Source organism: Vigna umbellata, chromosome 4 (genome assembly GCF_029865625.1).
Source record: "Vigna umbellata cultivar VRB3 chromosome 4, Vumbellata_1.0, whole genome shotgun sequence".
Taxonomy (NCBI): domain Eukaryota; kingdom Viridiplantae; phylum Streptophyta; class Magnoliopsida; order Fabales; family Fabaceae; genus Vigna; species Vigna umbellata.
In genome coordinates this window covers 53,426,531-53,444,217 of record NC_142168.1, presented here as the reverse complement: position 1 = coordinate 53,444,217, position 17,687 = coordinate 53,426,531, and the positions used below count along the sequence as shown (strand labels likewise).

General features: G+C 38.4%; 1 protein-coding gene across 1 annotated transcript in view; it reads left to right on the top strand.

The window, feature by feature from the left end:
- The first annotated feature begins 883 nt into the window (after positions 1–883).
- Positions 884–17,687, top strand: part of LOC148200601 (beta-galactosidase 15-like) — a 65,635-nt gene continuing 48,831 nt past the window's right edge. Inside the window, exons 1-2 of the mRNA XM_088114497.1 lie at positions 884–979; positions 13,372–13,383. The gene's annotated coding sequence lies outside the window, so the exon portion shown is untranslated. The remainder of the gene's footprint in view (positions 980–13,371; positions 13,384–17,687) is intronic.

Sequence of the window (17,687 nt, the reverse complement as noted above, 5' to 3'; positions counted from 1 at the left end):
TATATATATATATATATATATATATTATATTAATGTAATATGAACGTTTATATGTACTACAAAAAAAAATAACATTTAGAATTGGTAAAGAAAAGAAAGATAAAAAGGAAAAGAAAAGGATTGAAATCAGATTTCAATTAGATTATTTTTGTACTAAGAAAAAATCTATACAAAATATTGATTTCACAGACTCGAAAAAAAGATGTGAATTTCTAAAGCCAAACGATAAATAAAGTGATAACTAAAAAGAAAGCCAAACAAAAAGATATAAAAATCGTATAATTGATTGATTTTAAAATAAATAAAAATAAAGTAAAAAAAGGGAACAAGGAGATAAATAAGATTGGGAATCACACAACCTTAAACGTATAACTAATTCAATTCAATTTATCTCCTCATATATCTATTTGTTATTATTTAAGAAGAATATGGTATAATTTCTTTTTCACATACCGTCAATTGATATATTAACCAATTTATGATAATGTAACAATAAGATATTAAATAAACCAATGATATTTGAAGAAGCAATTACTCTTATTTAAAATAACTACGACTATACTACTGAAATGAAAATAAAAGAATACAATATTTAGTACTCATGTAGTTATTTAAAAGTAAATTACGTATTTCAAAACTTAATTAAAACATAGAAGTAGAATAAATAAAAACAAAATATTGCATTGAAAAGCAAAATCTTGTACTATGAGATAGATATGATAAACAGAATTAAAGTAATCATTACTTGATCTCTATAAATACATAAAAGAAGAGTGCTAAAGTTACAGTGTTTTGCTTCTGTTCAAGTTACTAGCTATGGCCACTGTAAAGTTATTCTCTTTGTTATTCTGCTTACTAATTTTGTTTTTTTGTGACCAATGCGGTTGAAGTTTCTAAGGATGGAAGGGCCATCAAGATTGATGGTAAACGAATAATACTTATATCTGAATCAATCCATTATCCTAGAAGTACACCTGAGGTATAACCTCAACTCTATTATTTTGCATTTTGTTAATTTTATGCGTTGTTCTCGTTAATTAATTAATTATTGGTAATTTAATCACATGTAGATTGTCAGACCTCATTAAAAACGCACCAAAAATCCCTCTGAGCGGACGCTAGGTATTAAGCGAAGGAAATCTGGAAATCAGAAAGTGGAAAACAGGTGACTGCAGGAGAGTGGACGTTCGGTCTTGGTGACGGTAGTGGTAAATGCCAAATTCCAAAATCTTGTGCCACTTCTATGCATGCTCACCTTCTTCTCCAAATCTTTGAACCATTTTCTCCTCCTTCTCTCTAGATTTCTTCATCTTCTCTCTAAGAAAACACTCACTTTCTCTTCTCCGATCACCATTCAGGCACCGCAGAAGCACTTCCGGCATCAAGAGCTTCTAGTTAAACCGTTTGGTTTGTGAAGTTGAGCTGGTAAGTTCTTCCCTTTCAGTTGTGCATTTTCCTAGACATGCAAACCAAGTCCTGGTTTCATGTGTTGATCGCCCTTCTCAAATGAGTGGTTCTGATAGTGTTGGGTTTTCACTTGGGGTAGTTTGGATTGTTGAGCGTTGAGGGTAGAAGGACGTATAGAGGTGAACCATATACACTATGAGGAAGCGTTCGGTCACCTTAGAGGTAAGGGAAGCTTATATAATTTGATTGTATGTTAGTTTCTACGTTCGTTTTTAATGAATGCATGTTTGTTGAGCTACTGAATGTATATGAAGTATGATTGTTGATATGTTTTGACTATATGAAGTATGATTATTTACTATGATATGGATGTTTGATTTTATGAAAATAGATGTTGAGAAATGAATTAATATAAAGAATTCTAGTATGAAATTTCCCTATGAAAGTGTACGTTCGTCACTGAACGGTCCTTGACCGTTCAGTTTTCTAGTGAACTTGGTTGGAATTGAATTATTTCATTTGGGAAGAATCCTAGTTGAGAACGAGCGTCTTCATTTTGTAATATTGTGCATGAGCGTTCGGCCAAGGGTAGTCGTTCTTTGGTATTCAGTTATAAACTTAAGTATATCTATATGTATTTGTATATTTTCGTCTGTTCTTAAACACTACTTAAAATGGTATCTATTACATTCATCAACCCTTTTCTCCATAAGTTTAGTAGTGGTTAGTCTTATACCAAGTGCTCGTAATAAGCAAGTGCTTGGTCTTATACCAGGTACTCATTCTAGTTTCCGTAAGCTAACTTCATAATAAGAGCGTTCGTCCAAGCCCAATAGGGTTCGCTCATCATGGTGTTCAGTCTTTGACTGGCATTCTGATTTTCTTGATGTTCAACTCATTCAAAAGTTAAGTATATATATTGACGTTCGGTCTCTTCACCAGATCCAGTTGTGTACCCTTATTTGAAATCCCTTAGTGTCTGTCTAAATTGGTTTTGGCCTAGAGTTTTAGTACTCGGCCTAGGCTTGTTGGTGTTCGGTCTAACTCGTGAGTCAGTTCATCCAATTGGCTCACTTAGTATATAAACGTTTGGTTCTAATCGTCCTCGAGAAATATTATGTTAATCACTCTCTCTCTCACTCTATTCAAAAATCCTCTTTTCAAGATAAGTAAGTACTTCAATTAAGCTCATGACAAAGACGTCAATCAAGACATGCACATGCTTTAGTGTTCACAAAGTCACTTAATATCCAACAAATGCTATTTTTCATGAATGATCAATCAACTAAGCATGGATGTTCATGTGCTCATGGAATCTTTCCTCACTAGATAAAGTGTTTCACTCAAACACACAATTGTATAAAAGGTAATCACTCATTCACTCTACTATCACCATGTCACATGAATTAACTTTGCCTTCCATTTACCCATAATCAAATACATTCACAAGCATGCATCATCACAAGGACTTTTCAATGGCTTATAGTGTGGCTGGGCTAACAAGAAAATTGGTTTTTCTAGATCACAAAACCCTTGAGTTAAGAGAATCATATAGATACAATCATTCTTATTTATTCCCAACTTTCTTTTGCATTGAGCTTTGCTTTTTCTTTTTTTCTTTCTTTATTCTTTTTCTTTCCTTTTTCACAGATCTAAGCTCTTAGCTCAATGCTTTCAATTTCCCTTTCATAACTTCCCAACAACCCCAAACTTGAACATTTAACAATACCACAAAATATTTTCTACTTAACTCAAGGTAAAGCTTTTCACAAAGGGTTTCCAAATTATGTTCAAGGCTAAGGGTTCAAAGGATAGAACACATAGTGCTCTCTTTTGTGGTCTAAACATGCATTTTACTAATAAAAGCGTTACCAACAAATGGCCTTGATCATTTGATGCAAACAAGCAATTGATTCAATAAATAGAAAACCTGGGAAAAATCATTCATGCTTTCAAAGTAATAACATTCAATCACAAAAACTCTAGAGCTCAAAACCTCGCATATAAGCTCATTCACATTCCACATGTACACATCCTGCTTAGTATCATAATCACAATCACAACATCATGCATTTGTTCACAAAGCTTGTGAACCATCTGTATAAGCATATAATGTGCACAATCTCAACATCAATCAACATCAACGCATCATCAAGCATTACTTATCAAACAACAATCATAACACACAAAATTTCCAATTGAGTACATCAAACCCTATTCTAAAAACAGAAGTAAATAAGTTCAGAAATATAAAACCAAACAAAAGCATAAGTCCTGCTCTAGTGTTGATAGCATTCATCAGTAAATGCTATCTCAGCTCCTCATCAGTCTGAGCTGTCATCTGTATCCTCCTCTTCTTCCTCATCTTCAGCATCCTCAAATGTGTCATCTTCATCATCATCAGCATCATCTTCATCCATCCCCATAGCTAAAGCTTCAGCTGCTCCAACTCTACTGTCTTGGGCTTGCTCCTCTGGCCAAGCTACCACATTATGAAACTCCTCCATAGTCCACCTGTGTTCTGGAGGTGTATCATACATTCCAACAATCAACTCAGTAGTGGCCACCTGCCCTCTGTGGATAGACTGCAACTGTGCACCTATAAGAGACATATACATGTCCCTCATTTGGAAAGGTTTTGCTTCATGTGTCTCAGCAGATGCCTGACTCTATGCTTGTCCTCTTTCTCTGCGAGTGCGGCGTGGTGGAACTGGCTGAGCTGCCTCCTCACCTCCACATTATTGTCTGTAATAGGCCTCATCAATTGCTTCCCTTGGCCTCTCAAATGGTGGAGCAGAAGTATCCACCCCAGCTAGCTTGCAAAGGTGTGTGATCAAAGAAGGATGTCCTAAGGGTGCTTTACTGTTTGTTGTATTAGCACACACCCTTATCTCATCGGCTATTACCTGTCCAATATTGACACTCAAGTTCCTGATCGCATAGTAAAGGAGGAGTGCCCTGCTAAGAGTGATGTCTAACACATGAGAACATGGCTGAATGTTGGCATGAGAAAATGCCATCCAATACTTTGCAAGAGGATTCAAGTCAGTCCTCCTAATGTTCACCACAGAACCAGTTCTATTCCGCTGAAAATGTCCTCTAGGTACACACAAAACTCTCTCCACATCATCAAAATCAGTGCCTTCTTCCATACAGAGAGAAAACTGGCACTGCTCACCAACTCATACAGTACCCAAGAAGCTGTTGATAGAGTCATAATCATACCTAATAGTGTGGCCTCTGACATAGCCTAGGTAATCCTCAGCTGGATAACCACTAATCTTCCTTGCATTGGTGTAGAATTCTTTCACCACAACTATATTGGCTGGTGCAGGGTATGTGGCTAGCTTCCCCCAATCATTTCCCAGCAATTGCTCTCCAAATTGAGGAGCAGAGTTAGGTATCATTCCAACTTTCCTCTCCATAAGGAGCCTCCTATCTTGGACCACCTTAAAATGCTTCTCATGTTTGCGAGACAGGAATATACTAGAGTGGGGTTGTTCTGGTTCCTTTTCTTTCCTTTTGGATGTCATGGTCTTCACTCTTTTGCCTAAAGAAGATGTCATTCCTACATCCAACACAAATTACACAACCACAAGACATGTTGTTAAGCATTAGTAAACCAAAAACAACACTCTAATTCCATGCTAAACCACCGCTGAGGGTCAAAATCAATCCTCAGCGCCACCGGTGCAGCAATCCAGTACACAATTCAGCAAAAATCTCAGGTCTGTCAGAGTGCCGCTCAGCGGAAATTTACCCCTGAGCGGTGATTCTGCAGATTTTTGAAACATGCACTTTTAACCTTTCCTAACTCCACCCACATGCAATTTTCAATCTTCCATATCAAAATCACTTAGTTCAATTGGTTCAAACATCAATTAATTCATTAAATTATGCATAGAAATCAAAACCCCTAAAAATTCATGCTTCAACAATCAAATTCATGCTCAAGAACCCTAGAATGAAAATTGCTTGACTTACTTGTGTGGAGATGCTAGATGAGTGGAGAATGCTTTCAGGCTTGTGAAGAACAATGATGATCTCTCCCAACCCCAAACTTAGATGGAAAACTAGTGAGAAAGTGAGTGGAAGGGAGATTTTCTCAAGAGGAATGAGGGGAAAGTTGTATAGAACCTTTGGAAAAGTATGTAGGAGTGTGTGTGCAGAGAAGAATTTGAAAATAGAGGCCAAGGCGCGACTTAGGGTATAAAAATACCCTAATGGGCTCGGGTTCCGCTAAGGGGCAACCTAAGCCCATTCTGTGACACTACCGCTCAGCGGCACTTTCGAGAAGTGTTCTTCTTCTTCCTAGCTTAACCTAAGTGCCTCCTACACAAACCCCTCACTTGCTCCCTGCAATTAAATTCTCAGATTACTCATGCAAATCCCTATTATGCAACTAAAGTAGAACAAACAAAAATATAATCAATCAACTGGGTTGCCTCCCAGGAAGCGCTTGTTTAACGTCACGAGCCTGACCCAAAATCCATCAACACCCATCAGTAGGTGCAAATCTTTCTTACCAACACCCATCAGTAGGTGTAACAAACCTAGTATCTTTCAGTAGATACTTAACCACCTAGCATCCTTCAGTAGATGCTATGCCCAAAAATTTACAAAAGTAATGTCCAAACTGATAAAAATTTACAAAACCAAAATAAAATCAAAAGAAAAATTGTCCTTAAATCACTGGAATGCCTTCCAACAATCGCTCTTTTAACGTCATTAGCTTGACCCACTAAAGCTCAACTTTCTTCTTCATGGTTGATGTTCATATCACACCAACTCATTAACTACTTCCGGTCCACTTTTCTGACTCTTCTGGAATGTGGAGACTCTATCTCTATCACCTCATTTTCTTTGTAGTCTTTCACAACCCACAACTTGTTTTTGAATTTCACAGGTTTACCAAGTTGGAGTCGTTCTTTCATCCAGTCATTATGGACCTTTCTTCCTTTCCCAATCTTTTCTTCTTCCTGTACCTGAAACAACAAACAATGTTTACCTTTGACCTTGGGCTTTTCATCTTCAGGGCTAGTCAAGAGTACATCTTGATATGCAGCTTTATGCCTAGCTTCTTCCTCCTGCATCTGCCTCTCTTCTTTGAAGACATCTACAACAGCTCTTTCTTCTCGGTCTTGGAGCACCACTACACCTTCATCCACATCAATGATGGCATTGGCCGTTTTCATAAACGGTCTTCCGAGAATAATGGGTATCTTTTCAATCTCCATCTCCATCACCACAAAGTCCACCAAGAACTGTAGTTTGCCTACACAAACTATAACATCCTCTGCTATACCATAGGGCTTCTTTGAGGATCCATCTGCCATTACTAAATTAATCTTTATAGGCTTCACATCAATATCACCAATCTGCTCAAGTAAAGAATAAGACATCAAGTTAACACTTGATCCTAAATCAAGTAAAGCCTTCTTTATCCTTTTCTTCCCTATTGTGCATGGAATGGAGAAACCTCCTGGATCTTTTGCTTTTGGAGGGAATGACTTCTTTTTAACAGCTTTATACTCCTTTGTCACATTATCTCTAAGTCTTTTCTTTGTAGAGACTTCTTCCTCATGTTTTGTATAAACTGCAATATGCTGTAATATTTCCTTCCAAGGTACATCATTATCCACCATCTTGAATATTTCTGTAAAATCAAATTGTTTCTCATGATTTGTTGGAAAAGGAAGAATATCTTCACTCTTTATCTCTCTTCTCTCTTCTTTCTCTTTTCTCTCTTCTTTTTCTTTTTCTCTCTTTTCTCTTTCTTTCTCTCTTTCTAACTTAACTGTTTCAACATTTGCACTCTCCAACACTTTACATTCTTCCCTGGGGTTAACCTTAGTATTAGCCCCAAAATTTTTGTCATGCCTTTCTTCCAATTGCTTAGTAATCTGACCCATTTGAATCTCCAAGTTCTTAATAGCAGCTTCAGTGCTCTTTTGAGTAGATTCAATTTTCTGTATGAATTACTGAAGAGTTTCTTCCATCCTTATTGATCTTTCATTAAGTATAGAAATTTGTTGCCATAAGGTTGGTTGTTGCTGTTGCTTGTTAAATTGCCCAGCTGATGGACAAATTTATGAACACCAAATTATGATGTCACAAACTTGTTTTTCAATCAGCAAGTGTGACCAAATCGTTCAAGTAATAAACTTGGTTAGACCAAGTATCGTTCTTCCCAAAGGACTCACGGCCTAGTTTAGTTATGTGGTTTCTTGATTAACTAAGACTTACAAACGAAATATTTTGAGTTTAATATGCAAGACAGAAAATAAACATGTATGCATGAGTTTTGATCAATGGCAAAAAGCAAAAGATAAACACTTTCAATGAAATATAGATATGAATATGTTGTTGGGGGTCAATTTCATCTTATCCACTCTCATATATTTTAGGAATTCAACATTCAAATCATCATTGTTAATGCCACTCTCTAATGTACCTTTCCAGAAGGCTTCTCCCTAATCACGAGTTCATACAATTCCTAGCATTCCTAATGATCAGTTCATAAGTGCAGGAGCTTAACGACAACCAATATAAAATTGGGAGAAATTCCCCGGATCTAGACTTCCCCGTACGTGCCCGTATCGACAAAACCAATAATCATGCACCGAATGAGTTAAACAATGCAAGCATTAAGCAAAGAGAAAAAACCCTAACTAATGATGAAAGAAAGCATAAGTCTTAATTAAAAGATGTAAAAACAGATTCCATATATGAGAGTTTCAAAAGATTACATTGATTCCCCAACAAACATACAGAGTTTAGTTCACCATATTCATGGTGAACCTAGATGAATAACAATGAAAGAATGAAAGATAAAACCCTAAAAAGGTGAAGAGGAAGCCTCAGCATCCAAGCTCCTCCTTCAAAGGGGTGGAAGAGAGAGTGTTTGCCTCGTTTCTGCCAAAGATACCTAACCCTAGGAAACCCTAAAGCTTATATATCATTCGTAAATTACAAAAAGTTAAGTCCAGGCCCATTAAAGTACCGCTCAGCGGTAAGTACGTGACTCGTTTTCTCCCCTCAGCGGCCATTTTGCCCCTCAGCGGACCTCACGTGACTTCCAGAGTGCCGCTCAGCGGTAAACTGCCGCTGAGCGGTGACTTCGGCTTCTCCTTTTTGCACTTTTTGTTGTCTTTTCTGATTTCAACTCTCTCCTTCTTCACTTCTTTCACCAAATTCACCTTAAAACCTGCACAAAAACACTGAAATCAAGCATAAACCTGTCCAGCTCTCTTATTTCTGAAAATATCAATAAAAGGCATGATTTCAAGCTAGTTTTTAAGTATAAAGGTTGCTTTTAGTATCAATTTTAAGCATGAAAATAACAGTTTTTCAACTGTTATCACCAGCTTGTCCAGCTTGCCCACTTTGTCCTTGACCAATGCTTAGGTGTGGTTTCTACCCTTGATTGAAATTCCCCTGACGGTATGGAAATTGATTGGCCATGAAGTTAACATCCTCTAAAGCTTCTGCTGGAAAGGCACATTGACCATTGATATGGTCACCCCCACATAATTCACACAACTGTGGTTGAACCTGTGCAACAGTCTTTAACTCTTTTGGCAATTGTGCAAGTGTTTTTGTGAGAGTCTCCAATTGTTGAGTTAGTATCTTGTTCTGTGCTAGCAAGACATCATTGGTTTGCAATTGTAGAACTCCTTTTTGTTGAATAGGAGCTCCTCTTTCACTGTTCAGCTCATTATCATTAGTAGCCATGTTTTCAATTATTTCTGTAGCTTCCTCTGGAGTTTTCCATTTGATATTTCCTCCAGCTGAGGCGTCAAGCATCATCTTGGTTTGTGAACCAAGACCTCTAAGGAAGATTAGGACTACTTCCACTTCGTCAAATCCATGCGTGGGAGTCTTTCTTAATACGCTTTTATATCTGTCCCATGCATGACCTAGTGATTCCTCCATGCCTTGCTTGAAAGATGAGATCTCTTGCTTTCCTTTGTTTACCTTGGATTGCGGGAAGTATTTGTTCAAGAACTTTGTCACCACAGCTTCCCAGTCTGTAAAGCTCCCTTTTGGAAAAGAGTTCAACCAAAGCTTAGCGTTGTGATGACAAATTTATGAACACCAAAAAACGGCGCCACAAACTTGTTTAACAATCGACAAGTGTGACCGAATCGTATCAAGTAATAAAACAAGGTAAGACCAAGTATCGTTCTCCCAAAGGACTCATGACCTAGTTTAGTTATGTGATTCGTTGATTATTTAAGACTTAAGAACGAAATAAGTGGAGTTTAATATGCAAAACAGAAAATAAACATGTATGCATGAATTTGATCAATGGCTAAAACAAAATACAAACATTTCAATGGAACATATGGATGAGTATGTTTTTGGGGTTATCAATTTCATCTTATCCACTCTCATATACTTTAGGAATTCAACATTCTTTTCATCATTGTTAATGCCACTCTCTAAATTACCTTGCAAGAAGGCCTATCCCTAATTACGAGTTCATACGATTCCTAGCATTCCTAACAATTAGTTCTTTTAGTGCAAGAGCTTAACGGCAACAATTATACTATTGGGAGAAATTCCCCGGATCTAGACTTCCCCGTACGTTCCCATATCGACAAAATCAATAATCATGCATTGAATGAGTTAAATAAAGCAAGCATTGAGCAAAGAGGAAAAACCCTAACTAATGATGAAAGAAAGCATAGGTCTTAAATATAAGATGTAAAAACAAATTCCATATATGAGAGTTTCACAAGACTACATTGATTCCCCAACAACAATACAAGGTTTAGTTCACCATATTCATGGTGAAACTAGATGAATAATAATGAAAGAATGAAAGATAAAACTCTAGAAAGGTGAAGAGGTAGCCTGAGCATCCAAGATCCTCCTTTAAAGGGGTGGAAGAGAGAGTGTTTGCTTCGTTTCTGTAACATCCCAAAAATTCACCCTTTAAAATTCAAAATTTTAAAGGTTGTAATAATACATTTACGGTAACACTCCGTAACCTCATACTTGAATCTATACATAAGATTTAAGCTCAGAGTTGACTACAAAGATAATATTGAATCCTTCTAATTTGTTCTTCCATCTCTTCCTTCCTTTGCACATGATCACGCGACAATCCTTCATCTGCTCCCGTATAACAATTACGTTATACGATCATCGCAAAAAGATTTTCCGGCACAAACAAACAAGTAAGGGTGAGCTAACATGCAACACAACAGTTATAAAACATGCATAAATGCTTTGATATAAACATCATATAAAATTTATGTCAGACATCCTCATTTACCATCATACCACAATTCCTACTAGACGCTCATCCGGATGATGCGTTGATGAGCGGTCACGGGAGGTTATGCACTTGTGATGACTTCTACTTTTTCTTACAAATACACTTTCAACATACTTCATATCATTCACAAGGTTAGTCCCCTCACTATGTCCAAAACCGGCACATAGACCAGGACCTCCTGCTCCTCTCACCACATATATCATCCTTCTCTACATGAGACTGGATGATTATTAGAGTATCAGGATAACCTCCAACTACGGGACCCTCAACATCAACATACACACTAATGTCATAACATTCCAGAATCTCTCCATAATACTCATTTCATGATCAGATGCAAAATTTCATGTCCACATCATAAAATACATTTATCACAGTAATTTCATATCTCATGCATTCACATACTTTTCACATAAATCACATCACCACATATATTCTACACATTTATACACAGAATTCAATTCAAGAGAAAATAACACTTAAAAAAATTAAACTTATATAGAACACTTATTTGGACGAATACTGTTCTCCAGAACGAACGCTACAGTACGAACGTACTTTCCAAGCACCTAACAGTTTTTGAACAAACGTCACGAACGCTGAAAACAGAGCGTCCTCGAACACCAGCCAAAATTGGACTAACGTCAATTTTCCGAGCGAATTTGGACGAACGTCAATTGAGAACGACCGAACGCCCCTTGACCAACTTTGGACGAACGCCCACTTTCACAATTTTGGAACTTGGACGAACGTCCATTCTGAACGGACGAATGCTAGGGCCAAACGCTCAACTTCCACATTAAGGCCGAACGCTGAGAACGAACGCTACGGACGAACGCTCAGCAGCAGGCCGAACGCAATTGATTCAATCATAGAAAACCTGGGCAAAATCATTCATGCTTTCAAAGTAATAGCATTCAATCAATAAAAACTCTAGAGCTCAAAACCTCACAAATAGGCTCATTCACATTTGACATACACATCCTGCTTAATCTCACAATCACAATCATAATATCCTGCATTTGTTCACAAAGCTTGTGAATCACCTGTATAAGCATTTAATGTGCACATCTATCTCAACATCAATCAATCAATAATCATCATCAAGCATTACTTATCACACAATCACAATCAATAGCAAACCATCATAACAAACCAGGTTTCTAATAGAGTACATCAACCCTAGTCTAAAACAAAAGTAAATAAGTTCAGAACACTTAAACCAACAAAAGCATAAGTTCATGATAGCATTCATCAGTAAATGTCATCTCAACTCCTCATCAATCTGAGCTGTCCTCTGCATCTTCCTCTTCTTCCTCATCTTGATCATCTTCAAATGCATCATCATCATCAGCTTCATCTTCTTCCATCTCCCTAACTGAAGTTTTAGCTGCTTCAGCTCCTCCTCCTTGCACCTGCTCCTCTGGCCAAGCTACCACATTATGGAATTCCTCCATAGTCCACCTGTGAGCTGGAGGTGTATCATACATCCCCACAATCATCTCAGCAGTAGCCACCTGCCCTCTATGAATGGACTGTAACTGAGCACCTATAAGAGACATGTACATGTCCCTCATCTGGAACGATTCTGCTTCATGTGTCTCAGCAGATGTCTGGCTCTGTGCTTGCCCTTTTTCTCTGCGACCACGGCGTGGTGGAACTAGCTGAGCTGCCTCCTCACCTCCACAGTACTGTCTGTAATAGGCCTCATCAATGGCTTTTCTTGGCCTTTCAACTGGTGGAGCAGAAGTGTCCACCCCAGCTATCTTGCAAAGGTGAGTGATTAAGGAGGGATGTCCTAGGGGTGCTTTGTTATTTGAGGTATTGGCACACGCACTAATCTCATCAGCTATCACCTGCCCAATATTAACATTTAAGTTCCTGATAGCACAGTAGATGAAGAGTGCCCTGCTTAGAGTAATATCTGACACATGTGAACATGGCTGAATGTTGGCATGAGAAAATGCCATCTAATACTTTGCAAGAGGAGTCAAATCAGTCCTCCTAATGTTTACCACTGAACCAGATTTATTCCTTTGGAAGTGTCCTCCAGGTATACATAGTACTCTCTCTACATCCTCAAAATCAGCCCCTTCCTCCATGCAAAGAGCAAACTGGCACTGCTCACCTGCCCACACAGTATCCAGGAAGTTATTAATAAAATCAGGATCATACCTGATAGCATGGCCTCTGACATAGCCCAGATAATTTTCAGCTGGATAATCACCAATCTTCTTTGCATTGGTGTAGAATTCTTTTACCACAGCTATGTTGGCAGGTGCAGGATATGTGGCTAGCTTTCCCCAGTCATTCCCTAACAATTGCTCTCCAAATTGAGGAGCAAAATTAGGTATCATTCCAACTTTTCTCTCCATAAAGAGTCTCCTGTCTTGCACCACCTTGAAGTGCTTCTCATGTTTCCGAGAGAGGAACCTACTAGAAAAGGGCTGTTCTGATTCCTTTTCCTTTCTCTTGTTTGCCATGGTTTTCAATCTTTTTCCTGAAGAGGATGTCATTCCTGTAATCAAACACAGATACAAAACCACAGAACATGATGTTAATCATTAGTAAAACACAGAATACAACTCCTTTCGAAGCTAAACCACCGATGAGGGTCAAAATTACCCCTCAACGCCACCAGTGCCACATTCCAGAACACAAATTTTCAAAAATTTCAGGTCTGGCAGAGTGCCGCTCAGCGGCAATTTACCCCTGAGCGGTAACTCTGCAGAGTTTTGAAAAACCTCTTTTTAAGCTGTCCTAACTCCACCCAAATGCAATTTTCAGTTTTCCAGATCAAAATCATGCAGTTTAATCGGTTCAAACATCAATTATATCATGTAGTCATGCATAGAAATCAAAACCCCTAAATATTCATGCTTTGACAATCACATTCAAAATCAAGAACCCTAGAATGAACAAAATGCTTTTACTTACTTGGGTGGAGATACTAGATGCAATGAGAATGCTTCCAAGCTAAGATGCTCTCTTCCAACCCCAAACTTAGATGAAACACTAGTGAAAAAGTGAGTGGAAGAGAAATTTTTCAAAAGAGAAGAGGTAAAAGATGTGGAGAACCTTGGAAAAGGTATGTGGGAGTGTTTGTGCAGAGAAGAGCCTGAAAGTGAGAGCATTTGCGCAACTTAGGGTAAAAATACCCTAATGGGCTCGGGTCCCGCTAAGGGGAAACTAAAGCCCACTTTGCGATAGTACCGCTCAGCGGTAACTTGCCGCTCAGTGGCACTTTCGTGAAGTGCTCTTCTCCTTCTTTTCTTAACCTACGTGCCTCCTAAACATTCCCCACACTGGTTCCTTGCAATTCAATTCTCAGGTTACTTATGCACAACCCTATTATACTACTACAATGAAACAAACAAAAACAATCAATCAACTAGGTTGCGTTCCAAGTAGCGCTTGTTTAACGTCACGAGCCTGACCCAAAATCCACCAACACCCATCAGTAGGTGTTATAATCTTACCAACATCCATTAGTAGGTGCAGAATTTTCTTACCAACACCCATCAGTAGGTGTTACAGACTTACCAACACCCATCAGTAGGTGTTACAAACTTAGTATCCTTCAGTAGATACTTAACCACCTAGCATCCTTTAGTAGATGCTATATCCAATAAAGTATTTACAAAAATAATGTCCACAAATTAAAAGTTACAAAACAAAATCAAAAGTTTTTAAATCACTGGGTTGCCTCCCAGCAATCGCTCTTTTAACGTCATTAGCTTGACCCAGTAAAGTTCAAATTCCTTCTTCATAGTTGATGTTCTTGTCCCACCAACTCATCAGTTGTTTCCTGTGTACTGCTTTGATTTTTCTAGAATGTGGAGACTCTACCTCTATCATCTCCTTCTCTTTATAGCCTTTCACAACCGAAAACTTGTTTTTGATTCTCACAGGTGTACCAAGTTGGGGTCTTCCTTTATTCTAGTCATCAGGAACTTTTTCTCTTCTTCCAATCTGTTCTCCTTTATGCACCTGAAACAACAAGCAATGGTTACCTGTAACCTTGGACTTTTCATCTTTATGGCTAGTCATGTGTGCATCTTGAAATGCAGCTTTATAACTAGCTTCTTCCTCCTGTGTTTGCGTCTCATCTTTAAAGACATCTACAACAACTCTCTCCTCTCGGTCCTGGAGCACCACTATACCTTCGTTTACATCAATGATAGCTTTGGCCGTTTTCATAAACGGTCTTCCAAGAATGATAGGTATCTTTTCTGTCTCCATCTTCATCACCACAAAGTCTGCCAAGAACTGGAGTTTTCCAACACAAACCATGATGTCCTCTGCAATCCCACATGGTTCCTTTGAAGATCCATCGGCCATAACTAAATTAACCTTTACAGGTTTCATATTAACATCGCCGATTTGCTCCAGTAAAGAGTAAGGTATCAAGTTAACACTTGAACCTAAATCAAGAAGAGCTTTTTTAATCCTTTTCTTCCCTATGGTACAAGGGATAGAAAAGCCTCCTGGATCTGTTGCTTTTGGAGGGAATGGCTCCTTTTTAACAGTTTTACACTTCTTTGCCTCATCATCTCTACGTCTTTTCTTTGTAGAGACGTCTTCATCAGATTTAGTGTAAACCGTAATTTGTTGTAGAATCTACTCCCAAGGTGCATCATTATCCACCATCTTGAATAATTCTGTGAAATCCAGTTGTTTCCCTTGATGTATTGGAAAAGGAGAAGTATTTTTGCTCTTTATTTCTCTTTTCTCTTCTGTTTCTCCTTTGTCTAACTCAACTATCTCATTTTTAGCACTCTCTACCACCTTGCATTCTTCTCTGGGGTTAACCTCAGTATTAGCCCCAAAATTTCGATTTGGCCTTTCTTCCACCTGTTTGGTGATCTGTCCCATCTGAATCTCCAAATTCTTGATAGCAGCTTCAGTGCTCTTTTGGGTAGACTCAGTTTTCTGAATGAAATTATTAAGAGTGTCTTCCATCCTCATGGACCTTTCATTAAGCATAGAAATCTACTGCCATAAGGTGGGTTGCTGCTGCTGCTTATTAAATTGACCAGCTTGCCCAGTTTGCCCTTGACCAATGCTTGGGTGTGGTTTCCACCCTTGATTGTAGTTCCCTTGACGGTATTGATTGGTTATGTAATTCACATCCTCGACGGCTTCTGCTGGAAAGGCACATTGACCATTGACATGGTCGCCTCCACATAATTCACACAACTAAGATTGTACCTGTGCAGCAGTTTTCAACTCTTTAGGCAATTGTGCAAGTGTTTTAGTAAGAGTCTCCAGCTGTTGAGTTAGAATTTTATTTTGTGCTAGCAAGGCATCATGTGTCTGTAGTTGTAGAACTCCTTTCTATTGCATAGGAGCTCCTCTTTCACTGTTGAGCTCATTATCACTAGTAGCCATATTTTCAATAATTTTTGTTGCTTCTTCTGGAGTTTTCCATTTAATGTTTCCTCCTGCTGAGGCATCAAGCATCATCTTGGTTTGTGAACCAAGACCTCCAAGGAAGGTAAGGACTACTTCCACTTCATCGAATCCATGCGTGGGTGTTTTTCGTAGCAAGCTTTTGTATCTATCCCATGCATGACCTAGTGATTCTTCCATGCCCTGCCTGAATGAAGAAATCTCTTGCTTGCCTTTGTTCACCTTTGATTGTGGGAAGTATTTATTTAGAAACTTGGTTACCACTGCTTCCCACTCCGTGAAACTTCCCTTTGGAAAAGAATTTAACCAAAGCTTAGCATTGCCTCCTAATGAGAAAGGAAACAAGCTAAGTTTGATCGCTTCATCTGGCACCCCATTGATTTTCACTATGTTGCAGATCTCATTAAATGTAGTGAGGTGCTCATATGGGCTTTCATGAGATAACCCATTGAATTGATTGCTCTTCACCAGTTGGATCAATGCTGGTTTGACCTCCATGTTAGCTGCATTGACTCTAGGTCTAGCTATACTGTTAAAGTGCTGAGGTCCAGCTGTATTGGTGTAATCAGCAAGAGTTCTTCTGATATTATTGTTCTCCATATTTTCTGTGCTATGGTCAGAACCTTGTAGTGATGGTTGCAACAGAGTTTTCGGAGGAGGGAAAAGTTCTCTAGATGTTCAAATTCTTCTCCTCCATCTACTCTCGTCTAAACCTTCAAGAAGAGGTTCTGCAGTTATCTTGCTCCTAGTTCGAATTCTCTCCTGCATACACAAGAACAAAAAACCCTAGAATATTTGGTTAGCACAAAAAGATATAGGAGAAGATATAAGATTCAGAAAATAAAATAAAATAAAATAATCACACATTTAAATGGAAAACTCCAGAGGAAGCAACAGAAATTATTGAAAATATGGCTACTAGTGATAATGAGCTCAACAGTGAAAGAGGAGCTCCTATGCAACAGAAAGGAGTTCTACAACTACAGACACATGATGCCTTGCTAGCACAAAATAAAATTCTAACTCAACAGCTGGAGACTCTTACTAAAACACTTGCACAATTGCCTAAAGAGTTGAAAACTGCTGCACAGGTACAATCTTAGTTGTGTGAATTATGTGGAGGCGACCATGTCAATGGTCAATGTGCCTTTCCAACAGAAGCCGTGGAGGATGTGAATTACATGACCAATCAATACCGTCAAGGGAACTACAATCAAGGGTGGAAACCACACCCAAGCATTGGTCAAGGGCAAACTGGGCAAGCTGGTCAATTTAATAAGCAGCAGCAGAAACCCACCTTATGGCAGCAGATTTCTATGCTTAATGAAATGTCCATGAGGATGGAAGACACTCTTAATAATTTCATTCAGAAAACTGAGTCTACCCAAAAGAGCACTGAAGCTGCTATCAAGAATTTGGAGATTCAGATGGGGCAGATCACCAAGCAAGTGGAAGAAATGCCAAATCGAAATTTTGGGGCTAATACTGAGGTTAACCCCAGAGAAGAATGCAAGGTGGTAGAGAGTGCTAAAAATGAGATAGTTGAGTTAGACAAAGGAGAAACATAAGAGAAAAGAGAAAT